Below are 21,733 nucleotides of genomic sequence, written 5' to 3' on the forward strand. Positions count from 1 at the left end.
AATCCCACTATTAGGTATTTACCCAAAAGAAAAAAAAACATTTTCTAAAAAAGACACTTGCACGCGAATGTTTATAGCCGCACAATTCACAATCGCAGAGATGAAGAAACAACCCAAGTACCCATCAGTACATGAGTGGATTACAAAGCACTCATTCTTAAACACTACCCTATTCTGCCTTACTTATTGGGATACTTATTAGCTCTCTAATGACAACTCAGATTTGTCAAGAAATACGCATAATACATATTTGTTGAATTAATGAATAAATTGAGAAAAAATGAATTAAATAAAAGGATAAAATAATGAACAGATGAGTAAGAGAATAATAGTACCAGTAACAGAGCCAAGAAAATTGAAAGATGGATCTAAAAAACCCTAAAGAAGCCACAAAAAGTCTACTGGAATTGATAACTTCAGCAAAGTCTCAGGTTACAAAATCAATGCACACAAATCAGTATCATTTCTATATACTAATAATAGTCAAGCTGAGTCAAATCAAGGACTTAATACCATGCACAATAGCTACAAAGAAAATAAAATACCTAGAAATATACTTAACAAAAGAGGTGAAAGATCTCTTCAAGGAGAACTACAAAACACTGATGAAAGACATTTCAGTGACACAAACAAATGAAAAAACATTCCTTGCTTATGGACTGGTAGAATCAACATCGTTAAAGTGTTCATATTGCTCAAAGTGATTTATAGATTCAATGTAACCCCCATAAAAATACCAACATCATATTTCACAGATCTATAAAAAAATAATCCTAAGCTTCATTTGGAATCAAAAAAGAGCCCAGTAGCCAAAGCAATCTTAAGCAAAAAGAAAAAATCTGGAGGCATCACATTACCTGACTTTAAATTATACTACAAGGCTATGGTAGCCGAGACAGCATGGTACTGGCATAAAAGTAGAGACATAGACCAATGGAACAGAATAGAGAATCCAGAAATAATGACATCTACCTACAATCAACCGATCTTTGACAAAGCAGACAACAACATACACTGGGGAGAGGAAGCCCAATTCAATAAATGGTGCTGGGATAATTAGATACCACATGCAGAAGAATGAAACAGGACCCCTCTCTCTTGCCATATACAAAAATTAATTCAAGATGGATAAAAGATTTAAATAGAAGGTATGAAACCATAATAATTCTAGAAGAAATCATATGAGAAGCTCTTCTAGACATTGGCCTAGGCAAAGAATTTATAACTAAGACCCAAAGGCAAATACGGCAACAACAAAAATAAATAGATGAAATTTAATTAAATTAAAAAGCTTCTGCACAGCAAAGGAAATAATCAACAGAGCAAATAGACAACCTACAGAATGGGAGAAAATATTCACAAATTATACATCTGGCAAAGGACCAATATGAAGAATTTACAAAGAACTCACTCAAGCAAATCATCAAGAAAAAAACAAATAATCCCATCACAAAGTGGGCAAAAGACATGAACAAAAGTTTTTCAAAAGAAGATATACAAATGGCTAACAAACATATGAACAAATGCTCAACATCATCAATCATCAGGGAAATGCAAATTAAAAGAACAATGAGATGCCACCTCAACCCTGTCAGAATGGCCATTAAAAAGTCCAAAAACAATAGATGATGGCATGGATGTAGAGAGAAAGGAATGCTTATACACTGTTGGTGGGACTGCAAATTAGTACAACCTCTATGAGAAACAGCATGGAGATTCCTCAGAGAACTAAAAGCAGATCTACCATTCGATCCGGCAATCCCACTACTGGGTATCTACCCAAAGAAACTTTATCAAAGAGACACCTGAACTTGAATGTTTATTACAGCACAAATCACAATTGCAAAGATATTGTTAGGGTGGCAGTCTGCCTTGCTTCTTGGTGTGCCCTGGGCTGAAGAATGACCAGACACACCAAAGTGTCAAGTCTAGATTATTATCTTGGAGAAATCACCAGCAGGGCCAAACCAGGGAGTAACACCAGGCAGGAAGCAGTTTCACACCATTATCCTAGAACAATAAGTGCAGACAGGAAGGGAGAGAGACCCACTCCCTGACTTCTCAGATTGTTTCCTTTTATTAGCCCATCTGGGGGAGGGCTCTTGGAAGGTGTGGAATGTTATTAAATGACCAACAGGTGTCCGCAGAATTCCATCTGTGTATACAACCTCCCTCTAAGAAAGCCCACAGGGGTGGGGGGAAACCACAATGCAGATTAAAGCTAATGGCATAATAATTACCCTTAGATTTCTCTAGGTCACTTTCTAAATTCTAGTATGTCTGGGCTGGGGAATTCCCAGATAGATAAAGCATTCCCTTCTTCCCCAAGTGTAGCAGTTGCTCAGGATAGGATTAAAGGTGGAGCAACACCAAAATGGAGTGCCTGCCCTTATTCTTCTTCCCAGGTGGGGCAATTGCTCAAAACAGCACCAAAGCAGGAAACCCTTTTCCCAAGAACAGCTGGAGATACTATCTAACAATGTGGAATCAACCCAAGTGCCCATCCATTCATGAGTGAATAAAGAAAATGTGGCATATATACACCATGGAGTACTACCCAGCCATAAAAAGGAATGAAATAATGTCATTTGCAGCAACTTGGATGGAACTGAAAACCATTATCCTAAGTAAAATATCTCAGAAATGGAAAATCAAACACCACACGCTCTCACTAATAAGTAGGAGCTAAATGATGGGTACACACAGGCACAAAGCAATATAAAGGACATGAGAAACCTAGAAGAGGGGATGGGAGGTGAGGTAAGGGATAAAAACTTACCTATTGGGTACAGTGAGGTCAGCAAAATGAGCTAGTACTCCGGGAGTTGCTGCCAAGAATGTTTCACCAGGTTGTGGTCAAATACGACAATGCTATAAAGCATTCTTCCCCAGGCACACCTGCTTCCATATTCACTGATCCTAATGAACAAGAACAGCTGAGAATTCATTGATTATGTCCCTACTTGTACTACTCACTGTGCCAGATCCTTTACATGCAATCCATAATTTAATCCTCACAGCAACACTCTGAATTTGACACCATTCCTTCCATTTTACAGATAAGATTTAGCAAGAGAAAGATCATTCCACTAAAAAATGGTGGAGGGGCACAAATTTAGACATAACACCAAAACTCTTTCTCGCTTTCCTATATCAGGCAAACAGAACTGCCAGACCACTGACTGAAAGGGAATTTCCCCCTCTTGCCTTTAATTGACAATGCTGAAGAAGAAACTCCTCCCCTCCAACGCATTTCCAAGGAGAAAAATGGTCATTTCCAGTCATGTTCATGTTCCTGGATTCAGCTGAATGATTATAGCAATAATTATTGCTTCTTTCACTTAATTCCTTAAAAATAAAGAGATATACCCCATCTTTCATTGAACTACCACAACATCAGGAGGACAATTTAAGAGAGAAATAAAGCAGCAGCGAATTGTGTTTCTTTTCCAGTTCAGTGTTTTTATTCTTTTCCATCCTCAATCACTATCCACATCACCTATTTTTGCCCACATCAAACTATAGCGTTTGACTAAGAATCAGGTTATCCCCATCATAATCCCTTGGGTGGTACATAAAGGTATTCTCCATGAAATGGACACCAAGTCACAGAAGGTTTGTAATGGAAAGTTGGAGTCCTTCCTGCACCCTTAGTTACACACTCTGGTGTTAATGGAAGGATTCCTCCATTCCTAATAGGGATTGGGAGAGAGTCATATTATGAGCACTCTGTGGAGACACGGTTTGCCTGTTGTCCAATAAGCTGTTAATCTGCTTCATTCTTGGAATGTGAGTATAGATTTTATCGGATAAAAGCATTCTCTTTCCCTTGATTAATTCCTGTTTACTATTTTAAGTCTTATAAGCAGGCAACTTTCATCAATGTTCCAAGTTACTTCTGACTTTTGACCTTCTTTAATTGTCATTTAAGGACATGCATTATCCCACCTAAGACATTGTAGTTTCTTGTAGGCAGGGACACTTGGAATAGGAGCTTGAGTGATGGTGAAATAAAACTGAGAAGATAGACTCAGATTGAGGAACTTATTATATAAAGTAGAGTAGGGTAAGTAATAAGAGACAGACCCAGCTAGGCTCCAGACAGGCCAGTAGAGTATGGTAACCGTGCAGGAGAGAGGCAACAGTCCAGTCAGGTAGGCAGTTCCATAGTAGGGGTTAAAAAGTCAGGCAGTGAGAGAACATTGTGATCAGCCTTCTAGACTAAGATAAGTAAGAACAGGTGGTCATCATCGGAGAGGTAGAATGGCCCCAGCAGAGTCTGGGCTTCAGGAGTAGACTCTAGTCATCAGGATATAGGAAGAGGATTTGATCTGTTGGTGACACATGCAGGCCCCATTCTCAGAAGTACCAGGACTGTGGAAAAGAAATAAAAACACAGGAAAAAAAGATAGAAACTCTAGCAGTAACTTAAGTTCAGGAATAGGTAGGAATTGAACTTTTCAAGATCATGCCATGTCAGCAGTGACAATGATGGTCCTGAGCCCCCTAGGTCAGATTTAGGGCAAGATGTCTCCCAGAGTCCATGTTAATATTAGTACTCAATTTGTCTCAGAGAGCCATCTCAGGTTTAGAGAAATTAAGCCAGTCCCTGAAATGATTTGTAGATTGCATATTTTGCATTCCACCACAGGTTTACATCTAGAGCCCTGCAGGTAGAAGACAATTATAATCACAGATAACCAAGTGTATTTATTATGTGTTCTAGACACTAAGTGCTTGACATGAGTTATCTCTCATTTAACCACATCCTAAGAAGTATATACAGTCATGTGCCACATAACGACATTTTGGTCAACAATGGACTGCATATGTGATGATGGTCCAGTAAGACAATAATACCATATTTTTAGTATACCTGTTCTGTGTTTAGATATGTTTAGAGACACAAATACTTACCATTGTGTTACAATTGCCTTCAGTATTTAGTACAGTAACATGCTGTACAGGTTTATAGCCTAAGATCAATAAGCTATACCATGTAGCCTAGGCGTGTAATAGGCTATACCATCTAGATTTGTGTAAATACATTCTATGATGTTTGCACAATGACAAAATCACCTAACTGTGAATTTCTCAGACCGTATCCCCATCGCTAAGCAATGCATGACTATACTGTTGTTCTTATTTAATACAAGCTAAGGAACAAGGAGTTGAAATAAATTGCCCAAAGTTATGCATTTAATAAACAGTGAAGCTGGAATACAGATCCAGATCACTTTTCAACAAAATTCAATCTTTAAACTATATTGTGAATCTTGGTCATACATTTTTATACAACAAATATTTGCTAAACTCATTATGTGGCAGACTGTGCTAGGTATTAGGGTCTCAAAAATAAAAAAATATAGGTACCATATATGCCTTTAAGAAGTCTAAAGTATAATGCGAAGACAGAAGCACTGAAGATGGTAATACTACAGGGCTCTGATGAGGCTAAAGGTGCTACAAGATCACTGAGTGCAGGATCCAACACTCCCTTAAGGTAAGACCTCTTAGGGGAAGTGGTGAATGATTAGATGTCATGAAAACAAAGGATGGAGAAAAAGGGGAAAGAACACCTTGCTCAGAGCTCCAGAGGCAAGATTCTTTCAAGATACTGAAAGAAGCTCTCCAGCTCTACATGGCTGGGGAGCATAGAGTGTATAAGGAGGTGAGATGGAAGGACAAGAGATGTCACTAGACAAGTGGGCAGAGGCCTAATTATGATTATGCAGGGCCAGGGAGGCCACATTCAGGAGTCTGGACTTCATCCTGAGGACAAAGCTAGGAAAGAATTTAAAGAGGAGAGTAACATGACCAGATGTAAACTTTGGGATAATTACTCCGACTTCTGTATGGAATGAATCGATAGATGGATGGGTGAATACATGGATGGACTGATGGATAGAAAACCAACTCTTGCTCTTCCTACTGCATGAAACAGATTCAACCAGGTTTAATTGCTCCTGCAGCCCATGTGCCCGTCAGTCTTCTGTTAGGGCCCAGAGCCCAGAAGATTGCACCAGAAGCCATGCCTAACAGCAGGAATATGATCATATGAGAGCAATGCATGGTTTTCATTCAATGGTGGTTTCTTTCCATGATCTGCATGGTCTCTCATGCCCCTATCCCAGCCAGGTGTCCTCCACTGGTTTCTAAGACTACCTGCCCAGCTTTTATAGCTCTGACAAGTTATCCACAACCATCCACTGCTACTGCAATAACTATAAACATATGTTTTCTACTTTCCCCACATCCCTGTAGTAGCTTCACAGATTGTGGCTCAACACAGAGAAAAAGGGGCACAGAGGAGGTCTGGAATGTGTTCAGTGTAATCCCAGCCACAAAAAGGTCTTGGTTTTATATGATAAATCATACCTTCCACATCTGTTGGTGTAAGAATTGAAAGAGAGCATATCTCTTCTGTCTGTGGCCAAATAGTCCTCTCCCAGCACTAAATGAGCCTATTTGAAGCACAGGTTGGTAGGGGTCACTTTCTTCACCATTACACATGTTTCAACAATCCAAGTGTTTATTGACTATCAAAGTTCAGTAACTGACAAGAAACAGACAGCTTTGAGGAGCCTTTGCTATGCTTTTCAGAAGTGATTATGTATAGAAAACTCTAATTATTGCATTGAATTTATGCCCCTTTTTGCGTCCCTCTCACCTATCTTTGTCATATGTAAGTACCTTCTCTACCCTTTGATCTTGTGTTATCCTCCATGCAGAAAACTTAATGGGAGAGAGGGGTCTCTAATAATGACCCACCTTAGGCACCAGTAGACAAAGCAAGAGGTTTGTCTTGTGAAAAAGATTTATTTTTCACAAGACCGTGAAGCCAAGAAAAAGATAGGGCAAATGTTTAGAAAGAAGAAAACAAGCAATATGCTAGACATTTTCAGTTCTCTATAAGGCCAAGTTAAGACATTATTACTTATTAGCAAGGCTAGTTTAAAATGATTTATAGTCATTATGGTTACAAAAATGATGAAATATTAACATTATACCAAATGTCAGATGCAGATGTCAGTAGGGAGAACATTCTGAACAGTATAAAGGGCTCTGAAAATGCAGAGCATTGTGGCTAGGTTTTTCATTAGCCTCATCTAGCTATGACATCCCACATCTAGTCAATATTCCATCATCCATGTTCAAAATAGACCCAGTGAAAAGAAGCATGTGACCTGCATGAAACTCAGTAATCTAGCAATCTCACTTTCCTGAGACATACTGAGAGAAAGTAAAATGGGCCACTGATCAGGCAAAAGTGATATAATAAAGCTCATGCACTTTTTTCACAGGAAAGCTTCTGGGGGTCACATTCAGAGTCAATTTGCTTATATTTTAGGCACAACTTTAACAAGCCATTGTCTGGTTTCCCAGTTCAAGGTATCCCAGAGGCAGCAGGTCATCAGAGAGACACACACTGGCAGTATCAAAAAGTGACAGTTGGCAGCCCGAGAGTTGATGAAGAGGACAGAAAAACTCTGAAAAGTTGATACCAGAACTCCAAACTGGATCCCCCACAGGTTTAAACACAGAGCCCTGTACTCAATAGGCTCTATTAAAGTCCGTTAGAATAATTTATGATTGAGTCATCAAGACAAGATCAGATTAGAATGTTCTATTTAATAAAGCAGGGAAGTATATATATATTTTCAAAGATATTCACCAAAAATAGTTTAAATGAACCTATTTTTATACATATGAACTTTATAACCAGAACAACTCATTTCCTTAATGTTCCAGATAGATAGTTGACATTTTACTGTACACTGGTTATGTTCTAATTTTAATCCCAAGCCACCTGCTCCTCATTGGCCAGGGAGTCATGCTCAGGAAACACAAAGTCATTATGCAAATACTAGCTTAAGCTTAACAAAATTAGGTAGGTAAATCTGCCACCCCCTCCAAAAAATATCATACACTGCTCCCCTAACCCCCAATATGTGATTTCTGAGTTATCTATGCTGCTGCCTGTTGCCAATCATATGTAATACATGTTAGTGTGTATGCTGACCAAGTTTAAATTAGATTTCAGCAGATCACTTAAGAAGACATCCTTCTAATCTAACAGTGTGAGATTTTTGTGATTTGATTTATCCTTGGAATACCCTTGAGCCAGATTCTCAAGAAATTAAATTATTGCCACCCAATAGTGTTGACCTCTTGACCCTAGAAGAGAAAGACAATAGATTGACTGGGACCTGAAAGGTGGAGTGAAAACTTCCATAAGTGATATTTTATTCTGCGTGACTCTTTTCACAAATATTAACAGTGGAAAAATCAGGGTCACCAAAACCAGAGCAAACTTGGTTTGCAAGTAAGAATTCTGCTGTACAATAGTCAAGTTTCTAGACATGATCAATACTTGAAGTAAGAATGAAAGGGTCTATAAGAAGTCAAAGGGGTGAGTGTACAAAAACCAGGAACCACCATTCACTTGAAAGTAGCATGCCAAAATTTTTAGCATAGTGCCAAGTAGGAAATAACCCCATGGAGAGCAGTTTTGCAAAACCAGACTCAGACCATGACAGTGTTACAGGTTGGAGGAAAGGAGGCATGACAGTCAGGATAATGCTATAGTGACCAACAATCCCAAAATTTCAAAGCTTAAAACAACACAGGTTTATTTCTTCCATGCTACATTTTCATTGTAGGTCGGCTACTTTGTCTACTCTCTTCATTCCAGGATCCATGCTAACGGAATAGCTGTTACCTGGTCCTTGCAGTTCACAGTGACAGAAGGAAAGAGGAAGTTAACAACACACATGCTGGCTCTTAAAACCTCCACCTAGAAGTGGTGATTATCATTTCTGATCACATTTTATTGGCCAAAGTAAGACACATGATGAAGCCTGACTTTAGGAAGTATAATCCTGTTGCAGGGAGGGGCTCCAAATATTGGTGCACTGGAATGCAGTGGCCACAGGTGGTAGGGCAGAGATTACAAGCTGTCACCAGAGATTCGTGCTCCCATGCTAGTGTGGATCAGTGCTTTTCAAATCCGACCACACGTAAGAGTCATGTGGAAGGCTTGTAAAACACAGATTTCTGGACTCCACCCCCAGACATCTTAATTCAGCAAGAAAAATGCATTTTAAACAAGTTCCCAGTTGATGCTGATGCTGCTGGTCTGTGGACCATACTTTAACAGAGCTGGTATAGAGTAGTTGCTGGGAAGCAGTGCCTGGATGGAGACTACAGTTCCCAGCCTCACCCTTGCCACCAGCCAAATAACTAATTCTCAAATGAAAATGTGAGCAGAAGTGATGTGTGTCGCTTCTTGAATTGAAATGGTCACAAAGCACATACCTTTCTCTCCCACTTCCTTCCCCTATATGCCTTCAGTATGCTGATGCCCAGGGCAACATTGAAGCCCACGTTGGAAGCCTGAGCCTCCTTCCACCACTGACAAGAAACACTTGCATCAGGTTATTATGTGAAAGAGAACAAACGTCTATCACATTAGGTCATGGAAATTGCTGGTAGTATTACCTTAACTAACATTGGAGAGAATAGAAAGAAGGTGAAGAGAATCAACCCTCCTCACATTTATTATCTTCTTCTCCTTCATTTAAATGAGAAACTTCTTCTGCCTCCTTAACTTCTACAAACATCACTTCCTTTGATCTCCCTTCATTATATCTATTTTCTTCTTTAATTCACTATAGATAGATAACAGATAGATAAAATTAAATGGACAAGGACTACAGGATGCAAAAATCCAGAATGATTTTAATTCCTAAGGGCCTAGCTATATAACTCATTTTTATACATAGTTTATTCATTCATTTAACAAAATCTTACTCAGTGTCTGTGTATATACGTCTGAGACATAGCCCTGCCTCCAAAGATGGCATGTGCAACACCCCTTCCCTCTCTCATAGCCATGGCAGGTGTAAAATATTGGGGAGAGTGCTTTTTCTCACTGAGTCCAAAGCCCCAGAATTCTTTACAACAGAGTGCTCCAAATAGCCATTACCAATACATCCATAATGATGGTTTTACCACGGGAGGTGAGGGGGAAGCAGTGGTATCCAAATTGTCTGTATTTGTATCCCAATAAATGTTTTTTTCCAAAGATGTTGCAGAGGTTTGGTTCTCAGGTGGTCACACATTTCAATCTAATTCTAATTTGTCTTCCTGAGTGATAGAAGCTGTAAAGGCCAAACTACATTTGCAGCTAAGTTTCCATTCTGTTTTAGGTTCTACTATCTGCACATGAGACTTGAAATAGAAATCAGCAAAGTGAAATGGTGGCCTTGAATGAGGAGATTGGACCTCCTGGCAAATACAAATGCAGATATTTGTTTCTCCTGAGGCAGCTGTGGGGAAAGTACCACAGGCCAGTTCCTGGTATCAAAGGTATAGAACAGCAAAATTCCTTTGGCGGCCAGATATTTTTCAACGAGTCTCTTCGGGCAGCTGGGCAGTTCATCAGGCTGAATTGTTGCTGAGTGAGTAGCACCCATGCTTGATTTCACTCTTAGCTCCAGGCAAGAGGGGCTTCTGTTCTGGACCCAACACTTTCGAGGTTCCTCACTGGCTCTACCCCTCCATACCGAAGGAGGAGTATGTGGGGATAGGGGGATGTACTTAACTGGAGCTCAAGCTCCAGACCGTGCCCTTGGAACCATGAACCCATACTCTTTACCCAAGTCTCCCCGAGCTTGTGTCGAGGGTCTATGGGGACCTCTTTCCTAGGGCCACTCTCCTGAGAGTGTGCCACACCACCAGTGTGGGCACCTTTGGGTCTGAGGGTGACCACAGGGCAGCTTGTTGCCAAGGGTATAGATAGAACTTGAACATGTGGGCTGAGTGTCCACACACATGTACACAAGGTCCTTGTAGCAAAAAAGGGAGCCAGAAAGGGCTGGGAACCTGGGTGAAGATGAGGGTCATGGTTTCACCACGGCACTGTGTTTTGGTGAGAAACTCAGAGGAGTCTGAGAATTCTACAGTGAATCTTGACTTTCCAGGTCATTTCAGAGGTAAATTCCTCAAAGTGAGAGAATAGTACATATTTTATGTAACAGTCTGAAGATTAGGTTTAACCTTTAAGTATTAATATTTAGATGTGTGCTATGTGGGTCTCTACTTATGCTTTTGCCCCGGGTCCCCCAAATACTAGAAGCGGGACTGCTTAGTTCTTTATCCCTCCCATAAATTCTGTAAGCTACGTTATACCCTATAATAAACCCCTTTCTGCCTAAACTAACTAACATGGATTCTGTTTTCATTAAAACCAAGAATCCTGGCTGCTATAGCTCCCTAAGTATTTAGTAGGAGAGGGTGTTTTCTTTTTCTTGTAGATAAGTCTGTATCAACTCAGAGAATTGATGCAGACTTCAAGTGAACTCTTCCAGCACCAATCATTGCTTCTATTTGCTATGAGTGACTCTTCCTGATCCCAAGGCTCTTTACTACACTAGGAAGAATACTGAAGGTTGAACGAGAGTGTGGGTTGGAGACCCAGCTCCAGCACTTACCAGTTGTGCCACTTTGAACAAGCCATTTTTAACCTCTCTGAACCTAATTTCTTACCTGAGGACTGACCGAGACAATATGTGTACATATATTTCACTGAAAAGCACTATGCAAATATAACATTGCCATTTCTAACATTGGAACTAAGAAAAGTGCTAATAATAGCTGGCTTCTCAGGTATATTCCCTGTGGTATATTCTCAGATATCTTTTCTTGTATTTACTTCATATACATCTGATCCAACCACCGCCCCTAGAAAACCAATTCCACTGTCCTAATTACAACTCCATTAGGAAATATTTCTAGAAAGTCATTCAAATGTTTCCATTTGCCAATTCCATCTTAGTACTTCAAGTTCTAACTCTTTATGCTAGAGGAAACCATTTTCTTCCTTGCTTGCTATTTAAACTCTTCAAGAACTTGTCAAGCATTATTATGTCATATTCACTCTACTCTGGGATTTAATCACACACTTCATCCACTTCAAGACATATTCATTTTTCTGGAGTGTCCAATGACATGATCTGCAGTAGCAGAGATAAGGATTCAAGCATTTAAGTTCCTCTTGGGTTTTCTTGATTTTCTGAATCTTAAGGAATCTTTTGGAGTTAGTCCTATAGCAATGCAAGCTTCAAATAGCTTTCACAACATGCTGTATTTTCTTTTCATTATGTTTTTCAGATTAAGAACCTACTACAACAGTTGCTTATGCTAGCAGGAAGATGAGCTTTCTGTGGCTTATAAACTTAGAAAAGTGAACATTTTAAAAGTTATTTTGATGGCATCTTTCAATTAAATGCATAAAAATCCATGATGATATGAACAAAGATTGCATTAATTGCTACTTTTAAAAGATTTTTTCTAGATTTTAGTTGTCTCCACTAGAGATAGTTCTGTGAAGTTCTCAGAAACAAAAAGTGATGGGAACTGTGGAACCACTGAGACATAGCATCAAATAGGTGAAACTACATAGAACCTTTGAGAAAATCCTTTAAACTTTTGAAACAATCAATATTGCTGTGGGTGCTGTGGCTGGGAGCTTGGGCATGTTGGCTCCATTCCTTGTCCTTCTTCAGCTAAACTCTCTATCACAGGGTGAGAATGAGCCCTGTAGTCCGTGTTTCCCAGCATCCCAGTTAAGCTGTCTTCTGGTTGAGTTTTGACAAAGGAAGACACTGACAAGAGATTGAACAAGATGGGAGAGACAAGCGAGGGCATTTTTCCTCCTGTCATATTATCTTAGGCAGCTTTTGAGAAGTTGATGCTCCTCTATGGCTCCAGCTCCTTGTTTTCATTTGCTTGACAAATTTGTCCCAATTCCAGCTTCCATCAGATGACACCTGCCAATGGTCAGTGACACTGCCTACATTTTTAATCTCTCCAGCCTAAAGTAATGATTTTCTGCTGTTTAACTTTACAGTACCGTGCACCCACTCTTTGGCCCTCACCAACCCCGTCACCTATATAATAATTTATCTGAACTAAATTCACTCTGTTGAAAAGTATCAAAGTGATTTCTGTTTTCCTGGTTAGACTATGCTTGATAATATAACACACTGAACTTTGAAACAATGGATATAACTATTAGTGCACGAATGGGAATGTTAAGAAACTGGGCACTACATAATATGGAACACAAATTGTGGAAAACCTTCCTCAGCAAAAAGACTAGATTGGAAGGACCAAGGAATAGAAAATGAATCTAGAGACTTGACTGTCTTCTTTTTTTCTCCAGATAAAACAATATGCAAATGAGTAGTGAATGCACCAAAAGTCTGACCTATTTAAAATTCCAGTCTTGAGCCAGTAGCTTTATTGTCAAGGATGACAAAGATGTTCATTAGAATAGCTCAGGAATACACGTGAAGACATTAGGTCTGGCTTGTTAACAAAACAAATGTCAAATAAGGTATATACCATCATGGAAAAATATGCCCTCATGTTTATCTCATTCTTTCATTCACTCATTGAGATACCTACTATGTGTCAGACATTCTTCTATGTCCTATAACTACATCCCTGAATAAGGAAGAAAAAAAAAAAAACCCTTGTCTTTATAGAGTAAAAGATGTCAGGAGTATTAGAATTTGAGATCAATTTCATCCCTTTATTTCAATAAGGATGCTTTCTATGTGGAAAAACCACTGTATAGATTTATATGATTGTATTACCTATAAGAATTATATCCTATAGGAAGTTAATAGAAATCTTTTAAGAGTAAATGTCTTTCCAAAATTAGTTTGTAAAAATATTTTGGTATAAAAACTTAGTTTATTAAAAAATACTTCTTCATATAAAGCTGTTTCCTAAATTTTGACGATTCACATAACACCTCATGATTTTTTTCACAATCATATACTAGTATATGTATTAGTATTTATTTAATATTTTTATTCAAATATGGTTGAATTTTTAGTTAAATAAGTACATTTATAAGTGAAAGTTTATTTCACCAAAATAAATCAAAAACTAGTATCATCTAACCTAGAGGGAAATTTAAAAAACAAACACAATAAAACAAAACCATGTTGTTAAATTCTAGCTAGTTTTACTTCTTCTAAGGTTCTGATTCTTGGGGCTTCTTTATCTTTGTTAAAAAGGAAAATTAGGTAGTGTTGTATTAGAGAAAAACTAGTACTAACTAGGATTTCTCTTTGATCTAATCAAAAGTCTTAAAGTGAAATGAAGAGGAGAATAAGTTTCTTACTACGTGATTTACTCTTATTTAATATCATGTCTGCACATAAGCTAAAATTTACCTTGAGCAATACTGTCCTATGGAAATATAATGTGAATCATATATAATTCTAAATTTTCTACTAGCCACATTAAGAAAGTAAAAATAAGCAGGAGAAATTAATTTTAATATTTTATTTAAACTCATATATTTAAAATATTATTTTAACACATGAAATCAATACATCTTACTAATGAGGTATTTTACATTCCTTTTTTATTTGTTTAACATCTCAACTCTCAATTTCATACCAGCCTCACTGAAGTGCTCGATGGCTACACTTGGCTAGTGGCTACCGTGTTAGCACAGAAGCCCTGCAGCCCTGCACTGCACACTTTAGGAAATACAAGATATAGTCAGGATGCCTGGGCTCTAGGACCCTTTGTGGTTAATATGGTATGACCCCCGGTAGTCAGTTAGCCTTTCTGGACCTCAGTTTCTGTGCCTCAAAAATAAAAGGATTTCTTTGGTTGGCCCTGTGGTTTCAAGCTGACCTTCTCTACCATGACTGCCATTTGTTCCTTTTCTCTTGAAGTTCTCCATAAAGCCTCACTCCTACTTTCCTGGAAACCTGTAAGAACAAGTTGTACCATAGTCCTCCAAAAAGGGATGAGACAATGTGACAGGTGCTGCGACTGAACGCTAGCGTTGGAGGAGCACAAAAGCGGGATTCCTATCTCAGTCAAGGGGCTTCCTGGAGCAAGTGTGATATTGCAAAATATACATTTAGTCTTCATCCTGGTTTCTGACACACTCCTAAAACCGTTGGGACCTTTGGAGTAATGAGTATCTTTTGCATGCTAATGGGATGACTGGTGGCTGGGGGCCCCTAGATCACATCAGGTTGGGGGCAGGTCACTTGAAATAACAAGGCATAATTAGGGGGTTGGGACTTTCATTCCCATCCTCAACCTCTGGGGAGGGGGAATGGCTGAAGGTTAAGCCAATCACCGGCGGCCACTGATTTAATCAATCATGCCTCTATAATGAGGCTTTAAAAGGACTGGGTTTGGAGAGCTTCTAGGTTGGCAAACACATTCACATGCCTGGATGGTGGCAGATCTTAATTCCACAGGGGCAGAAGCCAGGTAATTTCCTCAGGATCCTTCCAGACCTTGCCCTATGTGTCTCTTCATCTGGTTGCTTATCTGTATCCTTTATCATATCCTTTTTAAATAAACCAGCGGACATAAGTAAAGTGTTTCCCTGAGTTCTGTGAGCTGCTCTAGCAAATTAATCAACCCAAGGAGGAGGTCATGGGAACCCCAATTTATAGCAGTCAGTCAGAAGCACAAGTCACAATCTGTGCTTGTGACTCACATCTGAAGTAGGAGACAGTCTTGTGGGACTGAGCCTTCAAGCTGTAGGATCTAATGTTATCTCCAGGTTGACAGTGTCAGAATGGAACTGAAGAACATCCAGCTGGTGTCTGCTGGAGAATCTGCCAGAGATTTGCTTGGTGTGTGTGGGGAAAACAAACAAACAAACATAAAAAATCATTCATCTGGTGTCAAAAGTGTCCAGTGACTGTGTAAGAGTAGAGAATAGGAGAAAATCCTTTTTTTTTTCCTGCATCTTACAGTAACATTTAAATTGACTCCTGAATGATGAATAGGAGGTAACCAAGCAATGAGCAAGAAGAATGTCCCAGGCAGAGGAGGGGGCAGAGGCAAAGGCCCAGAGCAAGAACCAATTACTTGGGAATTCCCAAGTAATTGACTGTCACCAGATTTCAAGGTGAAAGTGGGAGTGAGAGATGACGATGGAGAGGTAGTAAGTGGGGTGTAGATCCAGAAGGATCTCAAATGACATTTAAGAATTTAAACTTTATCCTGGAATCAGAGGAGCACTGGAGGCTCTAAATTGGGTGGGGGGTAGTGGTTAGGCTCATGTTGGCTACAGAGCAGAGAAGGGAGGAGAGAGAGCCAAGGCTGAGTGATAGCAAGGGGGTCAGTTAGGAGGCTGCTTTGGCAATCTACGCTAAGAGAAAGACATGCATTGGAGAGACCTTTAGGAGGCAAAATCCTCAGGTTGAACTGACTTTTTGCTACTGGAGAGGGAAAGGAAGGGGGCAAAATGACATTCCAGGTTTCGATTTAGTTAGCTATTCTATGATGGTGACATTCCCTAAAATAGAGACCTGAGGAGGAGAAACAGCGTCTGTTCACAACTTTTTTGACCTATCTAGAATACTTTGTAGAAGTTTTGGAAACTTCCAAAACATTTTTGGGTAGGTTTTTGATGGATTCATGCAGATGAACTGGATGCTTGCTTTAGGTGAGAGTTATATATGTTTATGTTACATTCACTGACAAGGAGAAAAATGGGTCACTAAGTGCAATTATATGAAGCTTCAATGAATGTAAGATACAGTTATTGCAGCAGTGACTTCTCTGCACTATCTTTGAAGTATCTTGCTACAGGAGTAATTTGGCCTCTAGAGTTTACGAATTACAAAGGAGTAGTTTTTTTCAGTCTCGCTTAGCTAGCCAAATGAGGATTGAGATCTTCATCAAAGCCAAATAAGAGTTTCCCTCTGGGTTTCAGGAATGGCCAAGTGTGGGTCTGCTGATCACTCAGAAAGCATTCAGCTATTTATCCCTGTATGTGGCACTGGCTACCTGGTATGGGCTTCACTGGTACTGCTGTTTACAATCCTCACTGACAAGAGAAATATTAGAAAAATAAGTTAAGTATATGAGATAGAAATCATCAAATCATCTTTACTCAGTAAAAGAGCAGAGATAAAAATCAGTATGATCAACAAAAGGAAAAATGATATAAATCAGACAAACATGAGAGAGACCCAGAACGTTTTCTTCTATAAATTTGGAAAAATGAACATGATAAAACAAATCCCGAATAACAATAAACTAAAAAATAGGTTAAGAGATTACTTCTTAAGGGAGGTGTACAGGTAAGGGCTCCCAAAAGGATCATCCCAGGAAAATATTCTAGGACAGAAAGCCATAGGCAGCTGATTCTTCTTCCAGGCAAGTGATAACAAGTCCAATGCAGATAATCAATTACCTAACTTAGGCATTTCATTAAATCGAAACCACAAATGTGGCAGTCTCACATCCACTGACATCAGTAGATTTTTGTCAAAATTAAAATGACAACACACATCACTGGGCATGTGATTTATTTGGGGGGAATTATGCCAAGTAAAAATCTATCTTTTGCTATAATGAAAACTTGTTGGCTATTTTTAAAACAGAGATTGGTAATGACTTCCTCATGACAGCTGTTCACACGCACTAATTTTCATTCACCACGTAGACTTAATGTCCTTGGTCCAATGGAAATCTTGCCGCTAACAGGACTTAAAATAAGTCACTGCTCTTGAGTGTTTTCAATTCTGTTTAATTCAATGGTGAGTGAAGCTGGTTAGGGGGAAAAATGCTTGTCTTTTCGATTTTAGTGTTCTGAAAACAGGTTGTTGTGGTTAGTGAGCATTACAAGAGCCATCTAAATTTAGCAAACATTTTCATTCCCTTGACCAAGCCCACCCACAACAGTGGATGGAACTTTGATTTTTGTCCACACTCATCTGGGTAATGTAAACCCCTCAGGTTCTTCAAAGCCCATTAAGCAAGAAAGCTGAATGCAGAAATGTCAGAAAAATATGTAACCTTTGGACCTAAAGAAGGGTGAGAGATGGGGGCAACTCAGACTCCATTGACAAATTCAAGTTGTTTTTTAAACTGTTTTTTCACTGTATCCACACCAGATAGCCTGCGTTTGCTCAGAGAGCACCTGGAAGAATGCCTAATTAGGGGGAGCCAGCTTGTTTATCTGAGGTGCTGGACCTCAGCACTTCCCGTGGCTCACATCTGAATGGGAGGTTAGTTCGAGGTATCATATCCCGCTTCTGTGTTGATGACTTTGAGTGCAGTCATCCCTTCTCAAAGGCTTAAAATATGTGTGGGCTTAAAGTGGAACTTGGGTTACTGAAGTTGATGGAAGCTGCCTTGTATGACGGCTACAGGAAAGAAAAAAGAGGAAACTTATTTTATCAAATGCTACACATAGTAGCTTATCAATAAATTATGACTGAATAAATTGTGACCATCTCTAAACAAAATGTCAAATCTGTGATTCTTAATCAAATCTGTATGGCAATGTTTCTCAAGCTTTACTGCTTAAGTGCAGCAAAGAATGTGAGGAGGGGAAGGAAGGATAATCTAAGATGGGACAAAACTAGTTAATTGCAGGAATTTCTTTGAAATTTCTTATGTCCTGTCTTAAAAGTTCATGTAAATTTAACACTCTGTATTGTATTATATAAACATTTAGCATATGGCTTCAGGTACCCCTTTGCCAAATAGTTTGAGAAACATGGTAATCTCTCTGATCATGTGAGCAAGGTTTAGAAAAGGACTTTGGGAATGAGCTACACCTGCCTTGAATTTACGCAGCCCAATGTTTGTGCCAACTATATGTAAAGATTTTTAAAATTTTATTTTTGGTATTTTATTATCAATAGATACATTTTGATGTTAGATTATAAAGATTTTATACCTTAATATATGGAATTCTGTATTAAGGGAAAAAGCTATGTAACAAAGTAAGTAAACTTAACCACTTGGAATATATATGTCTTTGCTATAGTATAAAATTAGATATTATAAAAATTAGCTAATATTCCAATAATGCACTATGAAGGCAAATGATTTCTAAAAAATCCTCTGAAAATCAGACACATTGTTTTATGATCACATCTTATGCAAATATGAATGTGTTATCTAGAAGTATTCTTCAGAGAGGTGAAAGAAGAGTTTTGTTTTCCCTTATAGTAGCTGCTATAGGTAAAAGAGAACAAAATTCCCTTAGTCCTAATGCATTGAAAATAATTTTCGCTCATACCATAACTATTGAATTCTAATACAGTACTGGTTATACCTTTAGTACTGAATTCTAGTACTGAGTTCTAAGCAAGTGTGGTAAATACTAGAACTGTAAATTATATTTGTATTATTCGATTAGATTGTGTTTTCTTGGTATAACCCAAAATGTTAGATGAACTCAGCCAAAATACATATTTCTTGTGAAATATTTTACTTAAAAAATTTTGAAATGGGACATAAAATTGATACATATTTTCATGAACTCATCCCATTGCAGGTACTCTAACTATAGTTACTTTTATAGGTCGTGTTCACCAGGAAGCAGACAAGGAGATTTACTGTGGAGTGCTCTCGAGGTCAACATCTATGAAGTAGTAAAGGAAGCAGGATGGGGCAGAGGGAGAAGTCGACCTCCAAAGCAGTCATAATAAAGACCCAGTTGATCTTACTGGGAGCTCTACAGCAGGAATGGCCCTGCAGAGTTGTCCCAAATCAGGGCCTGGGGGCAGATCTTTATATTTCCATATCAACCAGTCACTGAATATAGGCTGCCCCAGGAAAGGGGACATAACTTTGGGTGAGGCAACTCTCTTTAGATGAGGCAAGTCTCCCAAAAGGCCTCAACCATGAGCTATCAGTCAACAACACTCAATAGATAGGGGAATTAGTGCTTCAGTCATGAAATAGGTGGGGTGAAGAATCTGGGCAATGCTCTGCAGTGTCTACTACAGTAACCTCTGTCCAGTCTCCATGGGTTATATAGGAATTCACCCCCTTTCCCCCTGAAGGCAGACACAATATTAATTATCTTGCCATCTCTATGCCTTAACACAGCGCTTGGCCCCAAGGAAGTGCTCAGTGAAAGTTTGCTGACTGGCACTCCCCTGAAGACCAAGCTTTGGTCTTATGTGCTTCACGTAACATGAAACTCAAAAGACAAGAAACTCTGGGTCCCTAAATTCTGAAGGTAGTTCAGGTCCCTTCTGAAGCAGAGGGGAATTATGGGCAATGGATAATTGCCAGATGATGTCAGAGAATTCTGCATATACAATAAACATATGGAAGAAATTCTCCTAAAATTGATTTCATTAAATTTTATTGTAATTATGGCTGATTAGTAAAAATCAGGTCACTATTTCTACAGATTTCAGTAAGTGCTGTGTATAGTAGGGAGGAATCAGGCAATGTGGAATTTTAAATAAGACTGTTTTGAATAGATGGTTTAATTCATTAAGCTTATACTTAATAAGTACCTATTACATATCAGGCACCATGATGTGTATAAAGGTAAGTAACATATGATTCTTTCATACTCCACAGGAGAGATCAGCACACGCCAACAATTATAGGAAAGCAAGGTAAGAATTTGGTTGAAAAAGCCACAGGAGCCACTCCTAGCACGGAGCAGCAATTATATCATTACAAAGAAGCATCATTAGTATCTTTATGTGTACAACTCTCTTTCAGCAGAGAATCTTGTCACGAGAAAAAAAAATCTAATATCCTCAGTGCATTGGACCTCCCAGCAGAGGAAGATTAGAACTGAAAGAATCCATGAAACATTTTAGGAATTTTCTAGTGTTGAGAGCTTTTATCCTCTGCCATCTCCCAGACCACACTCCTTTTTATAATTTCCATCCCTACTGCTTGTGAGCCAGGCTATGTGAGTGAAATAGCAAAAAGAGGACAGAAAAGAAAATTAGACCCAAATATGACTGAACATGATTGTTAGAGCTGTGCAAATTGAATGATGCCAAAGTATACACACATTCACTAGCATTTGAGTTGCTGTGAATGAAAGCTTTTCTAAATCTTCCTGTTCCTTTCTAACTGCCCCTATGAAGATATTTTTCTTTGTTAACCATCTGCTAATTAACAGAAATTGAACTCTTATGTGTCATCGAGGCTTGTGACAATCAAATCTAATTGCTCAAGATTGCTCCTTCCTTTCCTTACTGCCTTCTCTCCCCCCATCTCACACCACAGCTTCCTTCATTAATCTTTGGGCAAAACACATGAGCAAAGGTACAAAGATAAGAAGTCACAAACCCTACTCACAACATGCTCAGCGTAATGGAAAAGCCAAACACATAAAGTAATTGTAACACACTGTGTACATTTAAAACTATATACATTTAAAATTACACAGGAGTATGAATGGAGGAGGAGCAGTTGCATAATTTGGGAAAGAAATTCAAGAAGGCTTGCCAGAAGAATAACACTTAAGTGATAAAGAATGATGCAGTAATAGCCAACCTCCAAGATGACTCTCAATGATCTTCACCTCCTGGTGTTCACAACCTTGTATAGTCTCTTCCCACAGTGAACTAGGGCAGACCTAACTGACCAAGAGAGTACTAAGAAATAATGGTGTGTCATTTCCAAAGCTAGATCATAGATGGCATTACAGCTTCTACCTTGGTCTCTTGGATCACTTGTTCTGAGGGAAGCCAGCTGGCATCTAATAACAACTCTTGAAAGACACCAAGCTAGAACTGTCCCACTGAGCCACTTCCAAACTCCTGCCCCCAAACACCATAAACAATAACAAATTATTACCATTGCCTAAGCTACTAAATTTGGGGGTAATTTGTTATGCAGGATTTCTTCTTTTTTAATGCTGAATAATATTCCATTGTATATATAATATATA

This window comes from Propithecus coquereli, unplaced genomic scaffold, assembly GCF_000956105.1.
Source record: "Propithecus coquereli isolate 6110/MARCELLA unplaced genomic scaffold, Pcoq_1.0 Scaffold30, whole genome shotgun sequence".
Classification (NCBI taxonomy): domain Eukaryota; kingdom Metazoa; phylum Chordata; class Mammalia; order Primates; family Indriidae; genus Propithecus; species Propithecus coquereli.